At 44.9% G+C, this 6,469-nt stretch overlaps 1 long non-coding RNA gene across 2 annotated transcripts; it reads right to left on the bottom strand.

The window, feature by feature from the left end:
* Positions 1–211: 211 nt before the first annotated feature.
* LOC107309591 (uncharacterized) lies at positions 212–5,701 on the bottom strand. 2 transcript variants are annotated; one of them, XR_014942786.1, is made up of 3 exons: positions 5,344–5,701; positions 4,125–4,295; positions 212–692 (listed from the first exon to the last, which is right to left on the bottom strand). It is a non-coding gene; the product is annotated as an uncharacterized LOC107309591 (long non-coding RNA). The 2 variants fall into 2 exon arrangements; XR_014942785.1 differs by lacking the exon at positions 212–692 and adding an exon at positions 2,245–2,474.
* Positions 5,702–6,469: the final 768 nt, after the last annotated feature.

Raw genomic sequence — 6,469 nt, 5'->3', positions numbered from 1 at the left:
CTTTTTTTGTGTGTTTTTTGTTTTTTGTTTAAACTTCAACACTGCTGTCTTTTTAATCTTGTGCGTCATTTTAATTTGGTGTGTATGTATTGCATCAGGTAAGCTGCAAAACTCAACGTGAAAACTTGCAATTGACCCAAAGCAAACAGAGGAGCCGGGAATAAAAACATAGGACACATTTTAAAAGTAAAAATCTACCAAACTACAAAACTGAACTTGAAATTGTATTTTCATCATCTGCGCAGATGTTAAACTTTATTTTAATACCAGTCTCAATCCATGAGCTCTGCTGATTGAGAGAAGCCTCTGATACTAGATAGGATGGGAAAAGTGGTGTGCTGTGTAAAATGCTGTTATAAAGGTGTTATAAGTCCAGTAAGGGGTTCTAGATGCACAGTATTTAACATCTACTTATTATTATTATTTTAAAAAAAGGATATCTTCACCAATGAAAGTATATAACCAGGGGAAAAGCTATATTTACATCGGGATATACAGGTTCATGAATTAGATGATCCTAAATGACATCTCTCAGCGTCAGTCCTCTAGACCACGTGTTTTTCAGAATGGTAGAATGATTTCAGCATTCCGTGTATTCATATGCATGGACGTAGTTCCATTGCTCTTTTGTACTTTAAGCAGCGTAGGATTTGGTCCTTCACATCCATAGCCCAAACTGCACATTGCAAATCCTTTGACGAGAGGGAAAAAAAGAGAAAGTGACCCAAGAACACTGAGTTTAAAGACACAAGAAAATCTAATAATATTGATAGAAGCAATGCTGTGCATTAACTTAGATCTAAATAATGTATACAGATTTCAGATACCTGTTGGGTTAAGTACTGTGTAGGAATCATTGAACTGAGCACTAAAATAAAGCCACTTCAGAGGAGGCAGCAACTTTAAATCTACAGAAAGTAGCTTTACATTCCAACTGCAGGCAGAGAGCAAAGAATACTATACTTAAGCAGAAATTGCAGGAAGCATGTGGGAGGCAATAGCCATCCTCCACACTAGGGTTTAGGGGAGGGCAGTGACTGGTTCAGGGAAATCTCTGCTCCACAGTGGGATGTGCCAGCAAGGGGCACCCTGCTTCCCAAGGGCTTGCAGCCAGTCTAGGAGTGAGCCCCCTGGAATTGCAGGGATGAACTCAAAATTAGAAGAGCCAGAAATAAAACAACAAGATCTTGGACCCAATACAATAGACCTTGAAGGTTATAGTAGAGTCATAGGAATCAGATGTCACCCAGTGATTAGGGAAGGGTGGGATAATATCAAAGAGAAGGCAGGCTAGCTATGTAAAGAGGAAGAAAACTCTTTCGATTAAACCCTAGACCTATGAGTCACAAGATCTAGTTTATACACTTGGCACAGCTGAAAACTTCCTGTGACATCTTCAGCAAATATGCCTTGCTCCAGGATACGACTGGATAATAATTTAGAAGGCCCAAAGCTTTAAATCAACTGAAGTTCATAGACTGCTTGGAGTTCCTGAGGTGGGATGCACTCTTACCTCAGAACCCTCCTGCTGCCCATCTGCTGCACACAGTGCAGGCACTCCCAGTAGGACATCATACGCAGCAGTGCTCACACTGATGTAAAACATGCTTTAGCACTTGCTGCCTAGTGCCATTAACAACAATAGCCCAGCACACTGCTTCCTCCTTTGCTTCCTGTCCCTTACAGCTAGCTACATCCCGCCACATTCTTCGTGAACGGGAACTGTTCCTACCATAATACTAGATATATCCAAGCAAACAGGAAAAAACAGATTTGTTACTGGGTGCTGTGGGAAGGGAGAGGATGGTGACGGGTAGTTTTGGCAGTGATGTCAATGGTGCCAGGTGTGGCAGTTTTGTTAAGTACCACCCTGTCAAAAAAGCCAGATCTATGGGATTCCTATTTGGAGAAGACTCTTTGACATGCTGTTGGCTCTTATCTTGAACCAACATTGCATGCTGTTCATCACAGGCAATGACAGAAATTTTATCAGCATCAGCAGCAACCAGAGTAGCAGAATATCCTCTGTGGAATAAATAAACCACCAAAAAAACCCTGCTGTTTACCTTGAGTAACATCAGTTGTTCTACCACTTCTAGCTTCCAGTTGGGGTTCTTTGTCTCTGAGCTGAAGAGAGCAAGTTCAAAGTATCGGCGGGAAGGAGTACAGCATCCAGATGTATTTGACAGAAGTAAAAACCTATATAAGCCCTACATTTCTTGTCTGAAAGTCACCACCCCAGAATAGCTTATGATCGAGTTATTTTTATTTAGAGAAGAGCCTGTGCCTTGAGTTTGGATGCTAGTCCAAATTCCAGCAGAGTTTTGGACTGTTGTTAAGGTAGGATGCTTCATTCTGGCCCAGTTCAGAAACAGAATGGCCAGCAAGGATGAACGGGATTCTTTCTTGCTCTGTTTTGCCTGTATACACGTCAAGGAATCTCCAGCAGTTCTGTGTTTTTGGATCTGAAAAACCTGCAAGAATTCCAAGATCTCTTAAAAACACCCACGGGTTTTCATCCCAGTTCTTCCCATTTCTCCCATTTCTCAATGAACACTCGAGTTCATGAGCTTTCTTCTTTGCCCCAATTTAGACATTTCATTGTAACTTGCTGGTTCAGCTTTAACCATAGTAGTATTAATATAATAATTAATATCAATTTCTCATAAGAGCTCTGTTAGAAAATCTGGCTAATAACAAACTCTTCGTTATCTAAGCTTTGGCCACATGAAGTACCTGACCCTGTAGGAGGCTGACACGTCTCCACATACATCATTTCAGTCACTCATGTAAGAAACAAGCACTTTACATATATTTTAAGCACAAAATCTATACAAAATATCCAAGCACATTTTCACTCATAAAAGCAAACCCCAAAACAGAAGCTACATTGCCTGTTCCAAAAGATGTACCCAGCCCCACACACATGCCTCGCTCATCTTCAGGCCTGCAGGAGGCAATGCAGGAGCTGTCTAGGGCTGTAGGACAGGCTGAGTTCTTTTCTCCTGTCTCTCCTTTCCAAAACTCACAGTAATGCGAACATTCTCTCTTTTCAAGGTAATGCAATTTCAGCTGTGTTAAATAACACCACCTTTATCAGCACTTACAACTATCTGAGGGGCTTCACCGGACAGATCAGGAAGACTTTGGACTACCTTTTCTAACAGCAGAGCAATGGGTATGGCAACCATCAGCAGAGGGTGGGTAGCAAGCATCTGGAATGGCTGTAAGATCTCCAGCCAGCTCAGCTGTGTGAAAATAAATGCCTGTCCACAGCCCTTTGGAACAGAGCTGATACATCTTCAGACATCTCTTACATCAATCTCCAGTAAGCTCAAGAGATTTATGATAAACACTTGCTCTTTCCTTAACCTCCAAAACCTTTTCCACCTGCTGAATAACATAAAATTCTTTCCCCTCACCCAGCCTGTTCAATATCTATATAAAGCCTGTAGAGAAGATTCAGTGGCACCATGGACTGACTTGTCAGCAGTACACATATGACACCCATCTCTACATCATCTTCACCTCCCATGCAAATAACACCATTACCCAGCTTTACAAGGGCTTGGCTGAGATCAGCAAATGAATGAAGAGAGAGGTTGGCAGAAGCTGAATAGCTGCAAGAGCCTGGGCTGAAGATGGTAGAGCCTCCCCTCCTCTATTCTAACTGTACCAAAACCACCAGTACTAACAACTAATTCATGTCTGACAGATGTGTTGAAGACTTTTGAAGACCGTTGACTTCCAAGGGCCCACTCCAGTGCAGCTTCACTGGTACATGGTAAAAGGTGACCTGAGCTGACAGAATCATTGACAAAACTAAGTCCCTCAAGCAGAATGTAGAAGAGGAAAAGTGAAATGCTGAAGATGCTTTGTGTTCATTTTTATAAGCATGTAAATTCATCTTGAGGCACACAAATTAAGGTATCCAGGAACGCACTTCAAATGCAAGCCTGAGAACCTCTCAAATGGTCAAAGGTGCACAAAGGCTGAAAAGCTCAGAAGTCTCGCCAAGGATGATACAACTGATGCATTTGTTAACCTCACATTCCTATGAATTTTTACCATAGCAACCATTCAAGATGACATCTGCCTAAGTCTGCTCAGACCTTTGGGCTCACCTGACAAGATGGGAGTTACCAAGCCAACTGTCTGAAGAAGAAACTTGGAGGCCCATTCAAAGCCCATGACACTGTGGAGTTGTATCTCACCAGGCTCTCACGATGATTGATTTCCGCAGCAACATTTGTGTTGGCACACAGTGCCAGTGAGTCAGCATTTTTAAGTTACAACTGAGAAAACAAGTTAAAAAAAAGAAAAAGAAAAAATGTAAGACTGGTTTCATTATTTGGTAAGGCAACTACAGCATCACAGTATGAGAGCCCAAACTTCACTGCCATCCAACCTCCACCCTGTCCCCTCCTTAAAGTTTGCCTTGTTTTCCTAAGTTGAACCCAAAAATGTGCTGCTTCCTTCTGCCTCGTGTCCTCTGTCCCGCTCACACATGTGCTCACCCAACAGCAGGCACCCAGAGAGAAATGGGATTATGTTCCTCTAGTCTGGAGCGTGAGCACAGCCTGGGGTGGGGCTGTTGGAGGATCAGCTCTTAATAAGGTGTCCAATTTATAGTCTAGCAGGGTGAGGAGCAACTGCCTCTCACAATGAATAGCTCTTCTGTCTCACCATCTCCTGAGGCTGGCTGCCCAGCCAGCCCGCCTCATCCTTTTCTCTCTCTCTCTCCCACAGATGTTGCTTTTGCACAAACTTTTTGCTGTTTCCCAGGCTGGAAATATAAAGAGGAAGGAAAACAACAAGTATCCACCCTTATCTGTTTGGAGACAGCAAACTGCAGCTAAATGCACAAACTATCTGCTAGCTTAATAGGAAATAAACCCCTGGCATTTGCTTATTCCAAGAAGGCAGCATTTCAATCTACAGTCCTGCTCCCGGGGAGCGCCTTCATGCCAAGAGACGTCTGTATAAGGAGTGCTCTGTACAGCAGCCCCGGACGTGTGGGACAGCAGGCACCAAGGCGTGCGGCTGCTGGGGAGAGCAGCAGCATGGGAGATAAGCAGAGGGATGTGATGCCTTCTGCTAAACAGACTAATTCTCTCTCACTAAAGGGCGGCTGGTTACACCACAGGAGCTCAAAGTTAACAAACTGACCCTTTCAAACACTGCTTTCTATACACGCTGCCTCGAGATCACAGAATCACAGAATTGTAGGGGTTGGAAGGGACCTCTAGAGATCATCGAGTCCAACCCCCCTGCCAAAGCAGGCTCCCTACACCACGTCGCACAGGTAGGCGTCCAATCGAGTCTTGAATGAGATGTACCAACCACGTTATCTGCGGCGTCAACGTTTTTCTCCTTGCACATCAACACGGCCACAAACGCTTGTTTTCTCCAGAGGGAGCTGAGGTTCATCAGACGGAGCTCGCTAGCTGCGGGGCAACCGAACCGAGCAGCCTGGCAACCACAGCATGGGCTGGCAGGCAGGGAGCTGGCTGGGGGCCGCAGCCTCCCTCGTTCCTCTCTCATCCCTCCCGTTCCCACCCGTCCCTGCCGGCCGGCCGCACGGAGCAGCACCCTCTGGTGGCACTCGGCAGCCGGCGGGGCTGGCTCGCACTCCGGGCTTCATCCTCCTCATCCTCACACCTGCTGAGGCCGGTCGGGTGGGGAAGTGCTGGGGAAACGCCTGAAAGTGAAGTGGGAGCAAGTTTAGGGTTGGAGTTGTGTCGCATATATAAGTATAAAAATACAGTCATCTTGAGATAAAAACCCATCAGGCTGCTGGATTGAGCAAGCAGTTTCTGTTTCATCCCCAGAATAATTCACAAAGTTTGTGTTAGGTACTGATGTGAGCAGGATCCAGATTATGAGAGAGGGAAGGAAAAAGAGGGAGATTTTGTTGCAACACTGCAACAAACGGTCTGAATAATCTCTGCAAGCCCTACGTGGCATTTTGAAGAAACATCCTGACTTACCACCCAGCTCAGAAGCAACCCGAGAGTGGTTGCAGGAAGAATCAGTGCTTTGGTTCTGCAAAGACTTGTGGCTCAGCTCAGCCTGTATTCCTCTCTTCTCCAGTCTGCAAAGTGACTGCATGTCCAAAACTCACCCCGTGCCAAGAGACTTGCAGCACAGCCTCCAGAGATACATCCAATGGATTTATCTTCTATGCCTATGATCTGACCTGACCTCTCACAAAGCATAAATCCACAGCAGCCTGCATGTGAGAATTACAGTAATTGCATGCATGCTCCTAGACACCGATAGTCCTCCTTTTTGTCCCTACAACAGCACTGCTTTGCATGGAACAGAACGACTCTTTCCATCTGCATCACCAAAGCAAAAATAAAAGGCATCTCCACCTGAAAACTCACCATCGTTCTGTTTCCACCCTTGCCAAAGAGCGGTGAAAGGCGATACCAGCAGCCACCTGATCAGTCTTTGTCAGGGTAGG

This window comes from Coturnix japonica, chromosome 2 (genome assembly GCF_054131305.1).
Source record: "Coturnix japonica strain WE chromosome 2, WE-NBRP24, whole genome shotgun sequence".
Taxonomy (NCBI): Eukaryota; Metazoa; Chordata; class Aves; order Galliformes; family Phasianidae; genus Coturnix; species Coturnix japonica.
The sequence above is the reverse complement of the archived record's forward strand: the minus strand, read 5'-3'. Positions and strand labels throughout refer to the sequence as shown.